The following is an 11,802-nucleotide window of genomic DNA, read 5'->3' as shown; positions in this document are numbered from 1 at the left end:
TGTGGAGCGGCCAGCTGCGGGCGGCAGCGCTGACTTTAACATCGCGGATCCTGGGATCTCTTGCCGAGATCGCCAGTGGTGGAGCTCCATCCAGCGCGGCCTGGTCGAACTCCGGTATGGAGGCGGCCATTCCTAGCACCCCAGGCCGCTGAGAGGATTCTCCTGACGCCGGAGCACCATCACCCGGTGAGAACTGCCTGGAACATCGGGCCTCTGTAGCGGCGACTGTGGAGGCCTCAATTGGCCCGACTATGGGTGGACATGGGGATGGGGACTGGACTTTGTGCCTTCCCCCACAGTGGGAACCATTGTGGGGGGATGTTTTTTATGTTTTAATATTAAACTTCTTCTTTAATGCTATGTTGTATTTTTATTAGTGTGCTGCAAGGACATCTGAATTTCCCCTGAATAAGGGGATTAATAAAGTATTTATTATTATTATTATTATTACTTGGCCTCCACTGCCGTCTGTGGCAATGAATTCCACATATTCACCATCCTCTGACTAAACCAAATACAGGCTATAAAGTATTGCATATCTGCTTGCGAGTGGAAGATGTACTGTGTACACAACCCACACTAGATAAATGAAAAGCGTCTTTCTCTGCTGGATAGATTATAACTGAGTATATACATGGGATAAATTTGAGATACTTAATTTTAATAATCTTTAAATAGGGCCAATTTTTTATCTGCATTAACCCTGTTTGTTTGAGTACAGTTATAAGGGAGAGCAGTGTGGGAAAATGAAATGTGTACTGGTGCTGTCGGTGCTGTTACATTGAGACACAGTGCAAGGAAATTTCCACTATGGTCAACATGTAAAGAAAACACAAATCCAGTTATCAAAAATTATTGCTTCATGAACTCGTACATAAAGAAAATCTTTCCTGCAACTGGCCTGCTCTGTCGCTGAGTTAGGAGTGCACAGATTGAGAGACTGAAATTGAAAGGTGTGCCACCTCCCAGAAACAATGAATAATGTTACGGAACATTATGTCACGTTAGAAATTGCCTCATTTACAAGGTTTTATAAATGCCAAGTCTGAAAGTTAATTGTTTTGCATGACCACATATCTATGGAGTGGAACAATATTGCATGTGATGGAATCATAAATGGTCACAGCATGGAAGGAAGCTGTTTGGCCCATCTTGCCTGTGCTATTCCGCTGGTCTCATTTCTCCCAATGTCCCTGCAAATGTTTTTCCTTCCAATACTTATCCTGGTCCTTTTGGAACATTGTAATTGAATCTGCCTTATTGCTAATCCCAGCAATGATTTCAGATGTAGTCACCAGCGGTGCCATACAATTGGCAGCCCTGCCAACAATCTGTTTTTTCGTCATTTAATTTTTTTTTAGTGCGTGTTAAAAGTTTGTGTAAATGTTCTCCGGTTTGTTTTATGTGGGGGGTGGGGTTGGGGATGGGGAAACATTTTTTTCAGTTTCTTACCCTGCCGGAGATGCGATTAATTTTCAGCTCGCATTCTCCGGTTGCTCTGCGGCCTACCATCGATGGAGCTGGAGGCCTCCTCGGACTGACCTTGGGCCCCACCGAGGGGCGTGCTTACATCTGAGTCGATCCCTTGCCTGGGGTGACTCCAATCGCGACATGCGGTCTTTACATTGGGAGCTCGCAGTCTCGGGAGAGGCTGTGGATGTCAGGAGCTCCAATGTCACGGAAGGTTTGACCAACCCCAACGCGAGCTTAGATCGACCGGCGCGGGGGAGCTGACATCGCCCCGATGCAGGAGCCAATCGCCTCGACGTGGAGAGTCCACCGCTGGCTAAGGGAATCAAGATCGTCCCGTCAATGGGGGGCTCAAGGCCCCCGACCGTGGGAGAGCAAAGGGAAGAGATTCAACTTTTTTTAGCCTTCCATCACAGAGAGGAATAGGGAGGAGTCTCTGTGATGGATGTTTATGTTAAAATGTGTTTTGTGTGTTCCGTTGTTTTTTAATTGTATGACTGACTTGACAAACTCCTCATATGTTCCAAAACCTACTTGACTTATAAAGTATTATCATGATTTTGATTGTCAATGTGTAAAAAAAATATCTTGTATCACTTCTGGATCTTTTCCCAGTCACCTTCATTTTCTATGTGTCCTCATTCTCAATCCTTCCGACCATCAGAACAGTCTCTCACTATCTACTCTGTCTATTGCTTTCATCATTCAAACACCTCTTTCAGATCCTCTCACAATCTCCACAATTCCAAGGCGAATGTTAGGACTAAGACGCCATAGTCAAAGTTATATAAAGTTTATAGTAGCCGTGAATGCAAGCAAGAATTAAGTTTCCATCAACTGTTTAAAATTCTAAAGTACGCGAGTAATTAGTGCTGAAATGGACAAATATTTGAAAGCAAAAAAGTACTGTCTACTGTTTACTGATCAAAGATAACTGGTTTATAGCATTAGGCTGCTCAAGAGATGTGTAGGAAGGTACTGCATATGAGGGTTTAAACCGAAGATAGACACAAAAAGCTGGAGTAACTCAGTGGGACAGGCAGCAAAAGTCTGGAGAGAAGGAATGGGTGACGTTTCGGGACTGAAGAAGGGTCTTCTTCAGGAAACCGGAGATCCCATGGAAATCCCACACAAGTCCTGGGGTACACGTAAAGACCCTGCCCAGACAGCCACTGTAGTCAGGGTTGTATCCAGGCAGATCTAACCCTGTAAGGCAACAACTCTACCGCTCCGCCACCATGATGCCCTCAAGTTGCTGCACAACTTTATACCAAGGTGTGATCACTACCCTTCAGCAGGCTTGGTAGTCACCAGAGATGGGCAGAGGCGTAGATAAATTCAGTCAGCATTGGATCATCTATGCCCAGCATGATCCAGGCAAAGGAATTACACTGCAGATAGTGAATCAGCCATACTCAAAGGGGCACTGGGAGAACATCCAGGTGGACTTTGTGGGGTCACAGCCAAAGAGAAGAGGGGAAAAGCTACTGTGTAAACCTGGTGGGGTGGTGGCAGCCCCAACAAGAGAATGTACCACTGGCACAGTGGTATGAATTCTACCTCCAGAAACCTTCCGCAGGTGGGGAGCTCCTGCCCAGGTTCAGATTAAGTAGCACGTCGACCAGTGAGGAGGATAAAGAAAACCTGCAAGTTGTTAGTGATTTCCCTCCGTGGAAGGTATATTATCGGAATGCATCACAGCATGGTTTGGGAACAGCTCCATCCAAGACCATTGTGGACACAGTCCAGACCATCACACAAAACAACCTCCCTTCCATTGACTCCATTTACACTTCACGCTGCCTCAGCAAGGCCAGCAGCATAAACAAGGATGAGTCTCACCCTGGACACTACCTCTTCTCCCCTCTCCCAACAGGCAAAAGGTACAGAAGTGTGAAAATGGGCACCTCCAGATTCAGGGGCAGTTTCTTCCCAGTTGTTATCAGGCAACTGAACCATCCTAACATTGGTGGAATCAAGGGATATGGGAGATGGCAGGCACGGGTTATTGATAGGGGATGATCAGCCATGATCATAATGAATGGCGGTGCTGGCTCGAAGGATCGAATGGCCTCCTCCTGCACCTATTTTCTATGTTTCAATGTAACAACAACTAGAGAGCGGTCCTGAGCTATATCTACCTCACTGGAGACCTTCAGATTATCTTTAATTGGACTTTATCTGGCACTAAAAAATGATTCCCATTATCATATATCTGTATACTGTAGATGGCTCGATTTTATTGTTTTTCTGCTGTCTGTTTAGCACGCAACAAAACAATTATTCCAAATGCCCACCATCGCCAGAGAACAGGACTTGTAGAGAGATGGAACTGGACCATTAAAACCACATTGGTGTTGGTTTATCATTATCACTTGCACCAAGGTGCAGAGGAAAATCTTTGTTTTGCTAGCTATCCCAGCAGATCTTACCATCAGGTAGTACATCAAAAGAGAAAATAAACAGTGTTGCACCATACAGTAGTGTTAAAGCCACAGAGAAAACACAGTCAAAATAAAAGTTCAAGGGCCGCACCAAAGTAGATTGAAGAATTGGGAATACATCTAAAGTGTATCGTTCAAGAGTCTGATAACAACAGGGAAGAAGCGGTTCTTAAGTCTGGTGATTTTAAGTTTTCAAGCTTCGGTATCTTCTGCCCAATGGGAGAGGGGAGAAGAAAGAATGACTGCGGTGTGAGTGGCCCTCAATAATGTTGGTTGCTAAGCACATCAGCTATGGCCGTCGCAGATAAGAAAAAGCTGGGTTGATGTACTGTTGGTAATCTTGATGAGACTGCGAGTGTTCTCAAGCTGCTCAGTGGGCTTCAGCTCCTATGAACTACTGACTGTACAGCAATACGACTCCATTATGCAGTCATTGCAGGTTGTGCTGAACTAGGATCATCAGGATAAAATGACCCAGTACATGGGGGACTTTTGTCACCAGTTCAAAATATCAAGGGATCAAGCGAAACAACAGCAATAAATTAATAAAAGCACAAAGTGCTGGAGTAACTCAGCGGGTCAGGCAGCATCTCTGAAGATCTTGGATAGGTGATGATTTGGTGCTGACCCGAAATGTCACCTATCTATGTTCTCCAGAGATATTGTTTGACCCTCTGGCACATTTATCTCTATATTTGTAAATCAGCTTTTGCAGTTCCTTGCATCCACAATACATTGATGATCAGAGGAAACCATAGAGAGAGGGAAGATCATCCTCCTGGAGCCGGGAGTCTTGGCATTGGTGAGGGAGCTGCCTTGAAAAACACCTTTCACTCAGATGAACAGGACCACAGGACTGACGTTGCAGTAATGAACTATATGTGTTATAATTCATTAAAACTAGAATGTCCCTTATATATAGTATCAACTACCGAATGCGATCCAGGAGATGACGTACTATGTTAAATTAACGTTGGTGCTAGAGGCTGCAGGTGTTCGACGAAATAAGAGCAATAATAGAAATCTTTTCCTGAACAACATGTCAATATTAACATAATCGGTCCATAACGGTGACTTCATTGCTGTAAATTTAGTCATTTGTTCCTTCTCAGAATGAGTGTATAGCAACAACTAGCATGTAATCTACACATCGCCTGCACCTGTAATGCAAAGCAGATGGTAGATTGCCATGGAGCAAACAAAGTGAGAGGTTGCAAACAGGCTTTCATGCCTGTGATTCTTTTTAGGAGGAACACTCAAGTTTCTGTTTCACATCAAGGATAGAATCATAGAGTCATATAGCATGGAAATAGGCCCTTCGCCCCAACCGTCCACACTGACCAACATGTCCCACCTACACTAGTCCCTCCTGCCTGCACTTGGCCCATATCCCTCTAAACCTGTCCTATCCATGTACCTGTCTAATTGTTTCTTAAATGTTGCGATAGTCCTTGCCTCAACTATCTCCCTTGGCAGTCTTTCCATCCACCCACCACCCTTGTATGAAAAGGTTACCCCTGGGACTCCTATTATTCCTATGTCCCCCTTCACCTTAAACCTATGTCTTCTGGTTCTCGGATGGAAGTGAACAACTTGGAAGGGAAGCCAAACGGCAATGCAGCAACTTGGCCACCCATCCACCCACCCACCCACCTACCTCTGTGAGCTTTGAACTCCAGCTTGTCCCTGTTTTCTAACAGTGAACCTGCAAGATGAAACAATATGAAAGAATCACTGCTGTAACATGTTGTCTTACTTTCACAATGCAACTAAAGGAGGAGAGTTATAATGAGAATATGCTTTGAGAGTCCATAGGGTATGAAATTTATATCGGTCATTAACCAAATTATAACTCACTTATTTGGGTTGACACATGTGCTTTCAGGACAATGCTTCTTACTGAGAAACAATATAATTCTCTGTTATCTTTCAAGACTTTGGACAAACTGTTCATGTTTACAATGACTTTGGAGAGCTGCAATTACCATAATATTTGTAGTATAAATTACAATCTAAATCTGCAAATTAAAATTTCATTTTTAGTGGAAGCAAATTTAGATACAATACATCATTAAGAAAATCTAATACATTAAGAGCATAGTCTGTGTGAAGATTACATCAATAGAAGCATGTTTATGTATTAAATTATCTATTTACTTGCATCTTAAATGTTGCTTACCTACCAAATTTGCTATTTAATTGAAACAATTTAACTGTTTGTTTTAAATAAATGATGTTAAATGCGAGGCAGAAGAATATAATGAAGAATGTTGAATGTCTTTCTCTATGTTCTACTGTTTTAACCACAGTAAAAATGTAATACGAAAAATTGATTAAAAAGGCATTTGTTTTTGATGGTATACAGTAAATTCACGCAGACTTAGAAATGATCATAGAGTATTATGGTTTATATTTCAGCTTGCAGCATAGAAAACAGATGTTTGATCAATTACTATTGAGGTATCTATTATATTCTGGAAAACACATGGATCTGAGCTAAATTCATGCTTTTTTCTCATAAATGGGGAAACAAACCAAATAAGTGCAGTGGTTAAAGTTCCACAATGACCACATATTTGAGCTTGACCTCTCACATATATTTACTGCAAATGTGGTGAGGCTAGATTTTGTATTTGGGACAATTAAATCCTTGGGTACAGGTCAAACAAATCTTGCGAGGTTTGGTGCTCATTGAAACAAAGTTAACCTAGAAGTTAAAAGGAATTGACCAAGGGTATTTGGCACGTCAAATTGTGGAGAAATCATTGACAGCTGTGTACCAACAAGGCAGTTGGTTAGAAACTTGGATCAGTTGTATGCCATTTCTTCTGCTGCTTCTCGAGGAAAAGTTAAAAATGAAATATATCCACATCTGGGGAACACTTTTATCAATGTCACAAGGATTGTGTTGGCATTAAACCGATGAAATGCTCATCACTTATTGTTAAGCTTTGGACTCTCATACTAAAAACTTGGGCTGACAGATATGAGTTTGGAGTTCTCTAAGGCAGTTTGTTAATTGAAATTCAAACTTTTTGCTTTAGTTTAATTTAGTCTTTGGACTGTAGAGATACAGTGTGGAAACAGGCCCTTCAGCCCACCAAGTCCTTGCAGACCTCATATACTAACACTATCCGACACACTAGGGGCAATTTAAATTTTTACCAAAGCCACTGAACCTACAAACCTGCACGTCTTTGGACTGTGGGAGGAAACCAGATCACCCGGGTAAAACCCATGTGGTCACAGGGAGAACGTACAAACTCCACACAGACAGCACCTGTAGTCTGAATTGAACCCAGGTCTCTGGCGTTGTAAGGCCATTTATGTTTTATATATTTATATATATAATTGCTAGCAATTATAACATTTATTGCCCATCCTTATTTGCCATTGAGAAAATGAAGTTCCAAGATTTAGATCAGCTGCAATGAAGGAATAGGTATATCTTTCCTGATAAGGAACAAGTGTGTATGTTACAGAGACCTAAAGTTTGAAGAAGCTTTCAAACTCACTGTATGGCATTTTGGAAATTGTGGAACTGCAACAATTGTGCACCAGCGGTGGAGGGAATGAATATTTAGAATGTCAAGGGTGGCACAATCTACAGCTGATAGAGTTACCGCCTCAAAGTGTCAGAGGCTATAGTTCAATCCTGACCTCAGGTCTTATCTGAACGGCATTTGCACGATCCCTTGCAATCGAGAATAACATATAGGATTAATGTAGGATAAGTGTAAATGGGTATTTGATGGTCAGTATGGGGTCAGGGACCAATGGACCTAGTTCCGTGCTATATGACTCCATGAGTGGTGATGAGAGTCAAGTAGACTCTTTTTTCACAGATGGCATCGAGTCCTATGTGTGCTTTTGGAGCTGCATTCATCCAGACAAATTGGAAATAATCCTTTGCACTCTTGATTTGTGTTTTGCAAATGGAGAATGCCTTTAGCGCAACAAATGATAAGTGACTCGTAGTAAAATTACCCGTCACTGGCCTGCACCACTGAGCCATTATGTGTCTGATGCAATTAAGTTTCTGGTGGATGACGACCTTCCCTGTAAATGGGGGTAAACTAAATAATGTTAATGTTGTTGAATGTCAAGGGTAAGTGGAAAATGTCATTGCCTAGCAGCTCCATGCATGAATTGTTGTTACTGCACGCAGGCACAGGCCGATTACTGAAACTATGAATTAATTGAATAGTGAACTGAATCTTCCTCCCAGCAACAGGTTGTGAGACCAAAACAAACAACTCATGGGCCATCTGTTAGAGCTCACGATATGACCCATCTAACTCAATACTCTCTTCAAAGGCAAAATGTACCGACTCAATGCAAAAGGGTTTGCAGCGGTATGTTCGCACTACCCCCCCCCCCTGTACTGAATGATGGTAACCAAGGTGATATCTGTAACCTAATGCAGAGGCAAAATGACATCACTGTTCTTCTGGCTCAACAAAATCTTTCTTCTACTTTACCACCAAGAGACATTCTGGTTTATGATGGTGCTCCTTTGCAGCATGAAGTTTTCATCATGGCAATTGAGAGAGGAGTAGAAAGAAGGACTAATGATGACTGATTGCTTGCATTTTCCAGAGCAATACACAAGAGGGCATCCAAAAGACTTAGGTCGCAGCTGATGACATTTGCCTCCAGCTATCAAAGAGCAAAAGATCTGCTTAAAGAAAATTTTGGTAATTAACATAAGATTTCCACTGCATATATGGTCAAGGCATTTGCCTGGTCGTTGATCAGATCAGAGGATGTGAAAGCATTGCAAGCTGTACTCGCTGTTCCTTATTGGTTGTTGCAATGCAATGGAACATCTCACCTATATGGAGGAAATGAATGTTGCTTCAAATATGAAGACCATCCTTCTAAAACTGCTTTAGAAGCTCAGAGACAAGTGGAGGGATAGGGCATGTCAGCTACAGTAAAAGCATGGACATCGAACTAGATTTTCTGACCTGGTAGACTTCATGGAGAGACAAGTGAAGATGCTGTCAGATCTAGTTTTTGGAGACATCCAGGATGCTAGGCCAATTGCAACTGTCAAAAGCTCTACTTTTGCTAAAGCAAGAGAAAGGTCAAGACAAAGAGGAAGCAGTTTTGCAACAACTGTAATACCTGTAGAAGCAGCAGTGTAAGAAAACCTGACAACAAATGGGAGCCTTAACAATCCTTATACAAAAACTCTGGACCTTTACATTTCCAACTGCCAGAGCATAGACTTCTCCCAAGATAGACACAATGTGCTGGTCAGGAAGCATCTCTGGAAAAAAAATTAATAGGTGACATTTTGGGTTGGGATCCTTCAGAGTCCTTTCCATTTTCTCTGACGATACTGCTTGACCTGCTGAGTTACTCGAGCAGTTTGTGTCTATATTTGGTACACCTCTTACCCATTCCAGTCTCACTCCTAAACGCACAGCACTCTGCTCACCAAGTAAAAAACACTCTCTTCTGGATTAATAACCTAATGTACCTCCATTCCTCTTTTTGGAGGCTATCCATATTTAACCTCGGGGATGCGTTTAACGGACTTTTGATCCTTTTCTTAAAAAGCAGAAATGGTTGGAAAACCTTAGCAGGTTAGACAGCATATGTGAAAAGAGAAACAGTCAACAGTCGCAGACCCAAAACATCCCTTTTCCATGGATGCCGCCTGATCTGCTGAGATTTTCCAGCATTTCTTGTTCTTTGATCAGATTTACAGTGTTTGCAGTTTTCTTTTGATTTTCAGTTTTTCCTCATCTTGTTTTACTGTGCCTGAAATGACAACTTGCCAATATCAATAGCACCTGGGACAAGATAACATTCTCACTTATGTCGTTCTTACCAAATGTCACACACACTGGTATAGCTATTTAAACTCTGGATGTTGGCTATGACCTCGAAGTGGTAGCATTCGGTGAGTCATTTTCCTTCCAATGTGCATTCGGTGATCAGGACTGTTCAGAGACACTTATAAAGGATTGTTACATGTCTGAATGAGGCAGTTGATGTTACATAAATTTCTTGCACGACCTAGCTTGGATTGTGGAGCAGTGCGTTTTACCAACGTACTGTTCTGTACGATGCTTCTTCAGACTACTACCCATCAGATAATGAGTGCCAATGCACGGAATCGGCATAGTTGCTTTTGCCGCAGTGATTTACAGAACATGTTACCTCCCAGAGGCTCTCCTGGTAGTTATTAAGTGGACCTCAGTATGAGACTAAGTAATGGCTCAACTCATTGTATTCAGAAGTGATCCAATCAGCTAACCATAACCACAACTATGAATGAACACTTTATTTGTTCTCAGGAGACAATTCTTCCAAAAATAATTGAATCCAGAGAGCCATAAAATTCTACCATATTTTCTACATTTGGAAGGAATTGAAAGGCCCAGAAAATTTAGATTTTTGTGAGATCTGGGTCAGTTGTTAAACTGTTCAGGTTCCCCACTTTACCAGCTAGCAGGTTGATAAACCTCTTATAACTGGCTGTTTGGAAGATACCCAGCACTAGGGAAATCCATGCCTTGGAGAACATCTCTTATAGAAAAATAGAAACATAGAAAATAGATGCAGGAGTAGGTTATTCGGCCCTTCGATCCAGCACCTCCATTCAATATGATCATGGCTGATCATCCAAAATCAGTACCCCATTCCTGCTTTCCCCCCCCTATCCCTTGATACTGTTAGCCCTAAGAGCTAAATCTAACTCTCTCTTGAAAACATCCAGTGTATTTTCCTCCACTACCTTCTGTGGAAGAGAATTCCACAGATTCATAACTCTCTGGGTGAAAAAAGGCTTTCCTCATCTCAATCCTAAATGGCCTGTGACTGGCCTGTAAACTGTGACCCCTGGTTCTGGACTCCCCCAGCATCGGGAACATTTTTCCTGCATGTTCCTATCACATTCTGTGAGAAATAAAGGATAGCTTCAGAGCAAATAAGAGGTATTATAAGTTAGGATGTGAATGGGCAGGGTATGAACATTCTGTTACCCTTATGATAAGATCACGTGATAGGAGCAGAATTATGCCATTCGGCCTAACAAGTCTACTCCGCCATTCAATCATGGCTGCTCTCTCCCTCCTAATCCCATTCTACTGCCTTCTCCCCATAATCTCTGAGACCTGTACTAATCAAGAATCTGTCTGTCTCTGCCTTAAATATATCCACTGACTTTGTCTCTAGAGCCTTTTGTCTGAAGAAATTCTTCTTCCTAAAAGAACGTCCTTTAACTCTGAGGCTATGACCTCTAGTCCTAAACTCTCGCACTTGTGCAAACATCCTCCCCACATCCACTCTATCCAAGCCTTTCGCTATTCTGTACATTTCAATGAGGTCCTCCCTCATTCTTCTCAGCTCCAGCGAGTATAAACGCAGTGCTATCAAATGCACATCATAGGTTAACCTACTCATTCCTGGGATCATTCTTGTAAAACATCTCTGGACCCTCTCCAGAGCCAGCACATCCTTCTTCAAATATTGCTCACAATTTTCCAAATGTGACCGCACCAATGCCTTGTAGGGCCTCAGCATTACATCCCTGTTTTTGTATACAAGCCCTTTCGAAATACATGCTAGCATTGTGTTTGCTTTCTTTACTACCAATTTGACTTGTAGATTAATTTTTTGAGAAACCTGCACAGGCTCTCCCAAGTCCCTTTTCACCTTTGATTTCTGGATTCTCTCCCCATTAAGAAAATAAACTATGCTTTTATTCCTCCTACCAAAATGCATGACTCCACACTTTGCTACACTATATTCCATCTGCCACTTCTCTACCCACTCTCCCAAACTGTCCAGACTTCTGCAGAGTCCCTGCTTTCTCAGCACTACCTGCTCCTCCACCTGTTTATGTTGTAAGTACCCTTAAGGGTGGCCCAGT

The sequence above is a fragment of the Leucoraja erinacea genome, chromosome 1, assembly GCF_028641065.1.
Source record: "Leucoraja erinacea ecotype New England chromosome 1, Leri_hhj_1, whole genome shotgun sequence".
NCBI classification, from domain to species: domain Eukaryota; kingdom Metazoa; phylum Chordata; class Chondrichthyes; order Rajiformes; family Rajidae; genus Leucoraja; species Leucoraja erinaceus.
The sequence above is the reverse complement of the archived record's forward strand: the minus strand, read 5'-3'. Positions refer to the sequence as shown.